Below are 11875 nucleotides of genomic sequence, written 5' to 3' on the forward strand. Positions count from 1 at the left end.
TCCCATTTAGACTACTGTAATTTCCTTCTCTTTGGCTTCCCTAATAAAACTCTTCATAAATTACAACTGGTACAAAATGCTGCAGCCCATATATCACAAAAAAAACCTCTATCTGTCACATCAGACCCATTCTACAACAGCTTCACTGGCTTCCCATCTTTTTCAGAATTAATTATAAAATACTTCTCACTTTTAAAGCCATCCACAATCTTGCTCCTCCATCCCTTGCTATCTTGTTCATATCGCCACACCTTCTCGAACACTCAGGTCTTCTTCTTCCATTCACCTCACTGTTCCCTCTGTCCGCCTTGTCACCATGGGGAACAGAGCCTTCAGCCACTCTGCTTCTCAGCTTTGGAATTCACTTCCTCCTGATCTCCGTAATATAGACTCTCTTTCACAATTTAAACCAAACTCAAAACACATCTGTTTAGAACAGCTTATTCACTTTAACCGACTGCATTTTTAAAAGTTTGTATTGTATTTTATTGACTTTTATTGTGTTTTTATTTGAACTGATTGTTCTTGCTGTCCTGTACCGTGACCTTGAGTGTCATGAAGGGCATCTTTAAATTAAATGCATTATTATTATTATTATTATTCTTATTATATTATTATTATTATATTATTATTGTTGTTGTGTGTTATTATAGAATCCTTGCTCGTAAAATACAGCCATACTTTAGAACGTTTAGTTTAAGTAAATGTGATGAACGCGATCATACGTGTTGATGCATCTGAAGGGATACCTCGCTCACCGGGTGCGCTATACTGAGCCTGTTGTCTGTTGTGTGGTGTGTGTGTGTGTTGTGTGTGTGTGTGTGTGTGTGCGCGCGTTTCCTAGCAATAAGTGCAAACATCTGACATTGCTGACTGTCCAAAGTCTCTTTAAGGCATTCTGTATTCTATAGTCTTTAGGTGTCTGTATCTCTCAAAGTTGTTTAGAATTAAATGTTTAGAGATGGTGTGACCAAAGTCTCTGTAAGAAGTCTTTAGTCTTTGGTACCTGCCTTTGATGTACCCCTTGGCCACATCATTGTCCCCCAATAATGTCAATAGACTGGACTGTCTTAGCAACTGGCTAAATGTTAAGGAGGACTAAGCAATTTTTTATAGTTTATAATTAATGTTCTCAACTTGCAATACAACCTTACAATGAGTACAATTGTTTGTAATTCAATACTTTATTATATATATATATATATATATAATATATATATATATATAATATTATATATATATATATATATATATATATATATATATATATATATATATATTACATATTGTTTAAAAACATATAAATTATATTCTTTATTTATATATTTCGTTTTATAAATTATTATAGGGAGAAATTAATCCCAAAATGACATTTCTGCCATCATCTGACATTCTCCAAACAAATCTATTGTTCTGTTGAATAGAAGATATTTTAAAGAATGTTGAAAACCACTGCATCCCAAAGTATCCCCCACTAATATGGAAGTCAGTGGTTACAGGTTTTAAACATTCTTCCAACATGGATAAGTTTCTAACATTCTACAAAATATCTGAATAAATGATGGAAAATTAGTTTTTTTTTGTGTGAACTATCCTTTTATAAAAAAACATGTCATTTTAGTGTAACAAGTAATCATTTCCAAAGTTTGTGAACTTAATATAGGCTTTTCCTTTTACAAAATTCAGTTGTTTAATATCTACATTTAATTCAGTCAAAACGACTTAAAATTGAGTAGGAGGTATTCAACACTCATGATGTGCTAGTTATACAAAGTAACTTGTTTGTGCTCGGAGAATTTAGTGCTAGTAGGAATGCTTTTTTTAGAGAGAGAGAGAGGAAATGGCAGTTGGCTGCAAAAAAGTCAGCTCCTGAGCCAACATAATTTTTACCAGAAATGTATGTTTTTTATGACCCAAATCTTGACTAAACTTATTGGATACTCATCTGTGAACAATAGAGGCAGAAGAATATTAAGGTAAGACCTCTAAAAAGAAATTAATACCAACTGAAAACTGCATTCAATTAAACATCAAGCTAACAGCTAAAGCTAACACCAGCGGCAGTTATTTCAGTTAAGAACACTATGGGTCTACCTAGAGCTGAGGCATTTTTCAAAAATGAAGAGGAGCTGGAGATAATCTATCCAAGAGAAACTAAATCGGTTAAAGAAAAGAAAAGGATGAAAGAAATGATCCTGAGAGAGAATCCAGAAGTATTATTGTCTGACTACAGTGGACCAGAAGACAACAGAGTCCAGTGTAACCTGCTCTTCTTTACTGAACACCCATCAGCCTGGCACACCGTCCTCTGCTCTGCCATGGCATGTATGAGAAAAGGAGGCATCAGCAAAGGCAGACAACTAACCCTGGAAGGAGGCAACAACACAAAAATGACTATTAACATCTACCACAACGGTACAGTCATGATCCAAGGACCAGAATCCAGCCTTAATGAATTCCAGAAGAATTTCAGAAACTTTAAAATGGAGGTTCACAAATTAAAAAAGATCCTGAAGTAAAGAGACAGCTGAAGATGAATCCAGCACTTCCTCGGTCACCATTACAGAGCCTATAATCTCCAGGACTCCTGCATACATAGACACACCAGCTCTCCTGCTTCTCCAAAGATAAAGGCCCTAAGAGACAACGTCGCTGATTGGAGCAGGAGTTTTTCTTGTTTAAGGAGCAAACCAGCAACAGCCTCCATCAGCTACTGAACCTGACCAACCACCACAGCATACAGCAGCTACATCAGCTCTGCTCAGCCGTCAGGCAGCTGGAGGAGGCCAACCAGGAGCTGCGGCAGGAGCTGAAGAGAGAGAGAGGACTGGGCAGAAGAGAACAACACGGACACACACTGGAGAGACTGCTGGAGGAGACCAGAGCCCAGCTACACATAACACATCAGCAGCGCTGTGTCAGCACACAAACACACAGCAGCTCCACAACTCAGCAGAAGCATGTCAGCAGTACACAAACACACAATACTTCCATGGCTAAATCCTCCACACATACTACTCAACAACAGAGTGTAAACATCCACTGTCAGAGTTCCATCAGCCCTGTAGCCCATCAGTCTCCCCGAACATCTAAGAGCTTCAGGAGGAAGAACAGCAGCACTCAGCACCATCCACCAGCTACAACACCATCCATGAACAACAGCAGAGAACACAAAAATAAAGAGCATATCGTCATCCTTTGTGACTCTAACGGCCACCACCTCGACCACAGACGGCTGTTTGCAGGCAGATCAGTGCAGAAGTTCTGGTGTCCCACAGCTCAGGCTGCTGTGAGACTGCTGCAAGAGGGAGCTCTGGGGGCTCCAACACACATCATCTTGCACACTGGGACCAATGACCTCAGCACACAGAGGGTGGACGTCACCAAAGCCTTGACCAACGCAGTGAGGACAGCTAACAGGATCTTCCCCAGAGCCAAAGTCATCATCTCAACCCTTCTGCCCCGCAGAGACATCCCACAGAGGTCCATCAACACAATCAACGAGGAGATAACCAAAATCTGTTCTAAAATGCCCAACGTCCATATAGAGAGGGAGACACATCACACATCAGCACCTATATGATCATATACACATCCACCAAGAGGGCATGAGACTGTTCGCAAAAACTATCAAGGCATCAACCCTTAATAGTGCTCAAAAAACACCCTGGAGCCGTGAAGAGAGGATTGAGCATCTCCCCGGCAACCAGGCGGACAGCTACTCCACTGTAGTGGCACACAGAGGTAGCTCTGACCCCGGTGACCTCACACAGATAAAACAAATGCTGAAAATGATTTGCAACCATTTATTAGCTTAAATTTACAGTGGACATATAGTGTGTAAATGATCTAGTCATTGTAATTTTATATAGTCATGAAATGACCTATAGAATTGTATTGATAATTTATTATTATTATTATTATTATTATTATTATTATTGCTATGTATTCACTAGTATTTGATTTGATTTGATTTTTCGGGTCAAACTCGTGCATTATTCTGGTAATTGCGCTATTACTCAATGACTTCTTTTAAAATAACAAGTTATAACATTCAAGGAATGTTCTCTTCAGCCTTTGGGGAGAAAACTACTTTCCCTGATTTTGTAAATATTGTATATAGTACAGATATAATTATATTACTTGAGACATGGAGTCGTTTAGACTCTTATTCCCACACTCCCCCAAACTACAGAGAGCTATGTGTCCCTTCAATCAAACAGCCTAATGTTAAAAATGGAAGAGATTCAGGAGGAATTATAGTTTGGTTTAAAGATCACCTGTGGCAGTATATTCAGCCTGTAAAAAAAGGAACAACACATATTTGGATAAAAATTAAAAAAGAGCTTTTATGTTCATGTGAGGACATGTATCTGTGCGCCACCTACATCCCCCCGTACGAGTCCCCTTATTATAATGAAGAGATCTTCTCAATCCTGCAGTCAGAGATCAGTTATTTTCAGTCTCTAGGCTCAGTTTTATTAATGGGAGATCTGAACGCCAGAACAGGGAAGGAGGCAGACTGCATTAGTTCAGATGGTGACAAATATACTATTGGGTCGCACACATATGATCAAACATGTTTTGATAAAATGCGGCAAAACTATGACAACATCATAAACAAACATGGAAAACAAGTCCTGCAGCTCTGCAATAGTGTGTATATAGTGAATGGCAGAACAAAGGGTGACTCTCTGGGTCGACCCACATATAGTTCACACCTAGGGGTCAGCACAGTAGACTATGCCATTACAGACATTGACCACAGTATAATTAATTATTTTACAGTGATGCCACAACTGCCATTTTCAGACCACAGCCACATTGTACTCAGCCTGAAAAGATCAGAGAAGGCCTGTCTATTCTCAGAACAAAAAATAAAACTGCATCCCCTGCCACCTAAATTAATCTGGAGTAAAGACAGTGCTGCCCAGTATGAAGCAGAGCTCCACAACTCTCAAGTGGAGAACACGATCAATGCATTCATACTGACTCCATTTGGTAAAGAGGAACAAACTATAAGTTTAGCAACCGAACAGCTGACCAATATTTTTTCAACTGTTGCCCAAAAAACTCTGAGGAGAAATCTGAATTACAAATCTAAAAAAGGAAAAACTACAGCTGGCTGGTTTGACAAAGAATGTCAAAATACAAGAAAAGAATTGAGACAATTGTCAAATAAAAAACACAGAGATCCTACAAACCAACACACACGAGGAAAATACCAACAAACCCTCCAAATGTATAAATCACTATTAAAAGAAAAGAAAGCTAATCACATGAAGTTAAAATTGGATCAAATTGAGGAGGCTATTGATCAAATTTGTTTTGGGAATTATGGAAAAAATTAAATCAATCCAAAGAATCCAAACAAACTCCCATTCAAGACCCAAAAATCTGGAGCAAACATTTCGAAAAACTCTATTCACAAAAAGAATTGACCCAAAAACAAAAACATCTGACCTCCCAATTACATATATTAGAAAATACTATTAAAGATCAGCAAAACTATTTAGATATCCCAATACAATTAAATGAGTTAACAGAAAAATTTAAAACTCTAAAAAATAAAAAGTCCTGTGCCTCAGATGAAATCTCTAATGAGATGCTGAAACACAGCAGTCCTCAATTAAAAAACGCTGTCTTGAAATTATTCAACCTCTTGTTAGATTCGGGACATTTTCCAGAAATTTGGAAGGAGAATTTGATCACGCCAATGTTTAAAAATGGTGAGAAGTACGACCCAAATAACTATAGGGGCATCACAGTGAGTAGTAACCTGGGGAAATTATTCTGCTCAATCATTAATGATAGACTGATTGGGTTCATCCAGGAAAACAAGATTTTAAATAATAGTCAGATTGGATTTATGCCTAAAAAGAGAACATCAGATCACATTTACACACTCCAAACACTCATACAAAAACATGCCCACCAGACGAAACAAGGGAAAATATTCGGCTGTTTCATTGATTTTAAAAAAGCCTTTGATTCGGTGTGGCACAATGGGCTTTTCCTAAAACTCTTACAAAGTGGAGTTGGTGGAAAAACTTATGACATAATAAAGGACATTTATAATGGCAATAAGTGTTGTGTAAAAATAAACAATAAGCGGACTGATTATTTCACTCAGAGTAAAGGAGTCCGTCAAGGCTGCAGTCTCAGCCCGACTCTATTTAACATTTATATCAATGAATTGGCATCAGCACTTGAGAAGTCTTGTAGTCCTGGCCTGAGCCTGGAGGACAGAGAGATTAGATGTCTCCTGTATGCGGACGATCTGCTGCTGCTGTCTCCTCATAAAGATGGTCTTCACTACAGCCTCTCCATCCTGGAGGAGTTCAGCACAGACTGGGCATTACCCATTAACATGCAGAAGTCCAAGATCATGATCTTTTGTAAAAAACCTCATCTGACTGACAAAAAAAGGGACACTTTTAAAATCAGAGGAACAACTCTTGAGCACGTCACCTCTTATAGTTATTTGGGTCTGACAATCACAGCTTCTGGACACTTCGGTCAAGCCCTAAAAGACTTGACCGCTAAGGCACGCAGGGCTTTTTATTGTATTAAAAAAACCCTTTTTAAATTTAACCCGCCCATTAAACTGTGGCTGAAAATATTGTAAAGCCATTGTAAAGCCAGTCCTGCTGTATGGCTGTGAACTCTGGGGACCCGCATTTAAATTAAACTATGAATCTTGGGAAAAAAGTCCAGTTGAAATCTTTCATCTGGAATTTTGCAAAAACATCCTTGGAGTTCACAGAAGTACACCTAGCCTTGGTTGCAGAGCAGAACTAGGCAGGTTCCCTCTGCTCTCAGAAATCCAGAAGAGAGCAGGGAAGTTCTGGCTCCATCTGTCTGACTCCAGCCCTGAGAGCTACCATCAGCAAGCCCTCAAATATAGAAATGCACATCCGGCCAGCGACCCCATGCACTATATAGTGGAAAAACACCAACTAAATTCACAAACCCAGTCCCAACATATAAAGACTAAAGAAATAGAAAGGATTACCCAGGAGGAATATAAACTCAATTGGCAAACTAAAGTTCAACAAATAAAAAAGTTAGCATGCTTCCACCAGATTAAACCTGGTTATGAACTGGCCCCGTACCTGACCAACATTAAGAGCCATGGTCAGAGAAAGCTGATGATCCGGTACCGTCTGAGTGGGCACAGTCTGAGTGTGGAGACGGGCCGACATAAGCGCAGCTGGAGGAGCCCAGAGCTCAGACTGTGTCCACATTGCTCTGCTGGAGTTGTGGAGGATGAGCTGCATTTCCTCACTCACTGCAGCAAATATGAGAGCATAAGAGATGCTTACTTCACACAAATATCTCGAATTCTTCCACAATTCCAGCAAGCCACAGATATGGAGAAACTCCATTATATTCTGGGAAAAAATGAAAAGTGTCTCCACCTAGCAGCACAGTACGTGTCCTCATGCCACCATATGAGAGAAAAAGGCTGAACCCCCTCATCCCTTATTAAAGCTCTCTGTCCTTATCATCTATTATTATATAGTTTTATTCATCTTTTTAATGAACTTGTTTATTGTGACAACAGATATTTATAATATAGCGATATATATACATGTGTTTGTTTATTATTACTTATTTCTCTTTTATCTATATGTATGTTCTGTGTTTTGTTATTGCTTTGGCAACATTGTGATTTGTTTTACAGTCATGCCAATAAAGCTCTTTGAATCTGAATCTGAATCTGAATCTGAGAGGGAGAGAGAGGGAGAGAGAGGGAGAGAAGGGGGGGAGAGAGAGGGAGAGAAGGGGGGGAGAGAGAGAGAGACTTTTTGACTTTTCACAACACCTTTAATGAACATTAAAATTCTTTGAATACACCATCCAAAAAATTATAAAATATTCCTTTTTTTTTTTATTTTAAGTTTTTAATAAAACTAACATTTACCAATTAAACACCAATTTTCCTGAATCACACACAGTCACCAAAACCCCTCCAATACCCCATTTCCATTCAAAATACAGAATATTATTGATATGTTTGTAATATGTATATTCAATCACCACTCGCGACTCCACTAAAGATTTAAACAGAGTAATTATGTTTGCATTTTCACCAGAATTTTTACATTGATGAGATATTAAAATCACAAGTTTAGCTTGTCCAATTAAGAAATTGATAAGTGTGCATTTTTGCTGACAAGACTTCTTGTATCTGCAACCAAAAATGAATAGACTATTACAAAAAATAAAGCCTAATCTTACAATCATATTCTCTAATAGTTCAAGCAATGGTTTAAGTCTGACACATTCACAGAACATATGAAAAACATTGTCGAGAAGGTTACAAAAAGGACATACTGGTTGAACAGTCTCATTAATCTTGGACACAAAAGAATTTGAGGCTATAATACAATGTAGTATTCTCCACTGAATGTCTCCACATCTTTTGGAGGTAGGAGGCTTATAAAATAACCTCCAAGATGGATGGATATCAGTGGAAACAGAAAGCCAAGACCTCCATTTAGTGTCCGGTCTTTGCAACAACTGACCCAATTGTGAAATTTTCACACACATATGGTATAACACCTTTTTCTCAATGCCATTAAAATCCAATGCACCATACCCTTTCAGCAATTTTATCTGGTTATTCTCATCAGATTCCCAATCTTTAAGAACAACTTTAAGTACAGGAAAAGACCTATGGATAAATCCACACCGTAGAACATTGTTAATAAAATCAGTAAAACTCTGTGGAAAAGCTGCCCTAATATTCTTCATTAGACCTTCTACGATTCTTAATGAATTTATCCCAGTTTGACTGGCAATTACATGTGCTGGTTTCCATTGGCCATCATTTAATCAATCCGATCGATGACTTTTGTTAAGCCAGCAGTCACACATTTAGTAATTAAAGAAGATGGCACATTGTCTAACTGAAAAAGTGGATTGAAAAAAAAGAGGTTCTAAAACACCATAATGGTCATCTTCATGTCTCAAAATTTTAAAACAACTCCAAAACTTGATCAATTCCAAATAAAACCTAAAAGGCAATGATTGCACTTTTTCCAGGAGATTCTTCTGCATTAAAAACAACTGTTTTTCTATACCGAATCCACCAATTTTCTGTAGTATAAATGATCCAAATAAAACCCAAGGCGCAGGTTCAGAATTGTACAAAAGCTTTTGTAGTGACTGTAGCCTCATTGCCAAGGCCTTGGACTCTAGGTGTATTAGCCCTTGACCACCCTCTGCCACAGGTAGATAAAGGACACCTGGAGGAAGCCAATGGTAGCCATCCCAAAAAAATTAACAAATGCCTTTTGTACTCCAGAAAGTAATTCTTTTGGCGGATCCAAAACAGTAAATGCCATAGCATAGTGCCATAGCATAGAAGCTGCTAAATTATTAATGACCAAACATCTCCCCCTAAAGGAGAGGTGTGGAAGAATCCATCGCCATTTAAGAATTCTTAAAATTACCTTGTCTGCTAACCCTTGCCAGTTCTTATCTGTATATTCGTTTGTCCCAAAATATATTCCAAGGATTCTGAACTCATCTTTGGCCCAGCTACATTGCTGAGGTAAACTAGGTGGTCCTGCATCCTGCCAGTCACCCAACAATAAGGATGTACATTTCTCCCAATTAATACGTGCTGATGAGGCTTGCTGATATGTGTTTAAAGAGGAAGTTAAAAATTGAAACATCTTTTGAATCTTTTATAACTACTGTTACATCGTCAGAATAAGCTGTAAGTTTGACTGAAGGGTTATTAGGAATATTAAAACCGCTCAGTTGCCTCCTGAGTGATATTAGCAAAGGTTCAATAGAAATTGCATATAAAAGATCAGAAAGAGGACACCCTTGCCTTATTCCTCTAGTTACAGGAAAAGGCCTGGTTAATGAACCATTTATCTTCAGCATGCTAAAAATTCTATTGTATAACATCTTAACGAGAGACACAAAATAAGGGCCAAACCAAAAGCTTCTAGTGTTTTAAATAAATACTGGTGATCAACTCTGTCAAAAGCTTTTTCTTGATCCAAGGAAAGGAACCCAATGTCCATGTTGTGCATTTTGGCCACAGTAATCATATCTCTTATCAAAAAGAGATTATCAAAAATTGTCCTTTTCGGAACACAAAAAGTTTGGTCCATGTGAATAACTGAGGCCATATATTGCTAAAGTCTATTGGTCAGAGATTTAGATAATATTTTAAAATCAACACATATTAGTGATACTGGCCGCCAGTTCTTTAAACATCCAAGGTCTCCTTTTTTAGGGATCAAAGTCAGAATGGCCCTTCTACTACTCAGAGGAAGGGTGCCTTGATGAATGCATTCAAGAAAGACTTCATACATGTCCTGACCCAATAGTTCCCAGAACGCCTTAAATTCCACTGTAAGTCCATCCAGACCAGGTGACTTCCCCGAACACATTTCTTGGACAGCTTGCGAAAGCTCTCCAAAAGTCAAAGGCTTATCCAAGTCATTTTGTTCTTCTTCTGATAATTTTGATACCTCCTTTAACAGTGAGTTGACTGCTGTGTTGTCACATAACTCTGAACAGTATAAATCCTCATAAAATGAAAGGGCATAAGATTTAATCTCCTGTTGATCAGTTATCACTCCCCCTCCTGGAATTTTCAGCTGATGAAGACTTTTCTGTTCCCTTGGTTTCTTTTCAAGTCCAAAAAAGAAAGATGTGGGAGCATCCATATCATTCAGTTGTGCAAACCTGGTCCTCAGAAAGGCATCCTCTCCTTTTTCTTCCAACAGATTTTTTAAAAGAAGTTTATCGTTTGCAACAGAGTCAGTAAAAGTTGAGTTGTTGGTACAGTCACTGCTTTGCCCAAGTATAGCTTGTTCGAGGGACCTCGTTCTTGTTTTGAGCATTCCAGCATTATGGGCAGTGTACTGCTGACAAAAAGACTTAGTTTGTGTTTTTCCCACCACATCCCACCATTGACTCAGTGACTGAAAATGACTTCTCTCCTTTCTCCAAGCTTTCCAGAAAAGATTGAAAGAGTGAATAAAAGTGCAGTCCTGCAATAATCTATTATTAAAATGCCAATGTGATTTAAAAGGCTTAGAAAGAGAGACTGATACAACAACTGATACATAGTGATGATCAGACAAGAAAGATGGTGCAATCGAGCTATTAAAAAAACCTACCTCTAGTGCCCTTTTCAACATAAAACCAATCAAGCCTTGCCCCTGACAAATTATTTGAATTATTTTTTAACCATGTGTACTGTCTGACTCCAGGAAAAGCTTCCCTCCACACATCAACTAACATATGTTCATTAATTATTTTTTTTAAACACTCAGCAGAAGAATTATGAGGTTCATTGTGATTCCTGTCCAGAGGTGAATCAATAGTGCAATTAAAATCCCCTCCAATTACAATCATATTCCCCCGAGGACACTGTAATATGCCATCAGAAAGTATTTTAAAGAAAGAAACACGGTCAGGACCAACAGTTGGTGCATAAACATTAATAAAAGAGAAATAGGCATCTCCTATAACATTATCAGCCCTCAATATACGACCGGGTATATTTCTATTGCATTTGACTGCATACTGACATGTGGGGAAAAAAGAAATGCTACACCAGCACTAAGGTTTGTGCCATGGCTTAGTAAAACATTTCCTTTCCACCCACTATGCCACTGTGCCTGATTTTGATGGTCTGTATGCGTTTCTTGCAAGAAAATAACATCAGCCTTTTTGAGCCGCAGATAATCAAATAAAGCAACTCTCTTTTTGGTGCTCCGACAACCGTTAACATTAAAAGTCGCAATGTTTAAGGTTGTCATGGCAAAAAGAATGCAAATAATAAAATATATAATCTTACACATTAGTCCTGTTTGTTTTTTCTCAATCCAAATTATCA

Source organism: Danio aesculapii, unplaced genomic scaffold, assembly GCF_903798145.1.
Source record: "Danio aesculapii unplaced genomic scaffold, fDanAes4.1, whole genome shotgun sequence".
Lineage (NCBI taxonomy): Eukaryota > Metazoa > Chordata > Actinopteri > Cypriniformes > Danionidae > Danio > Danio aesculapii.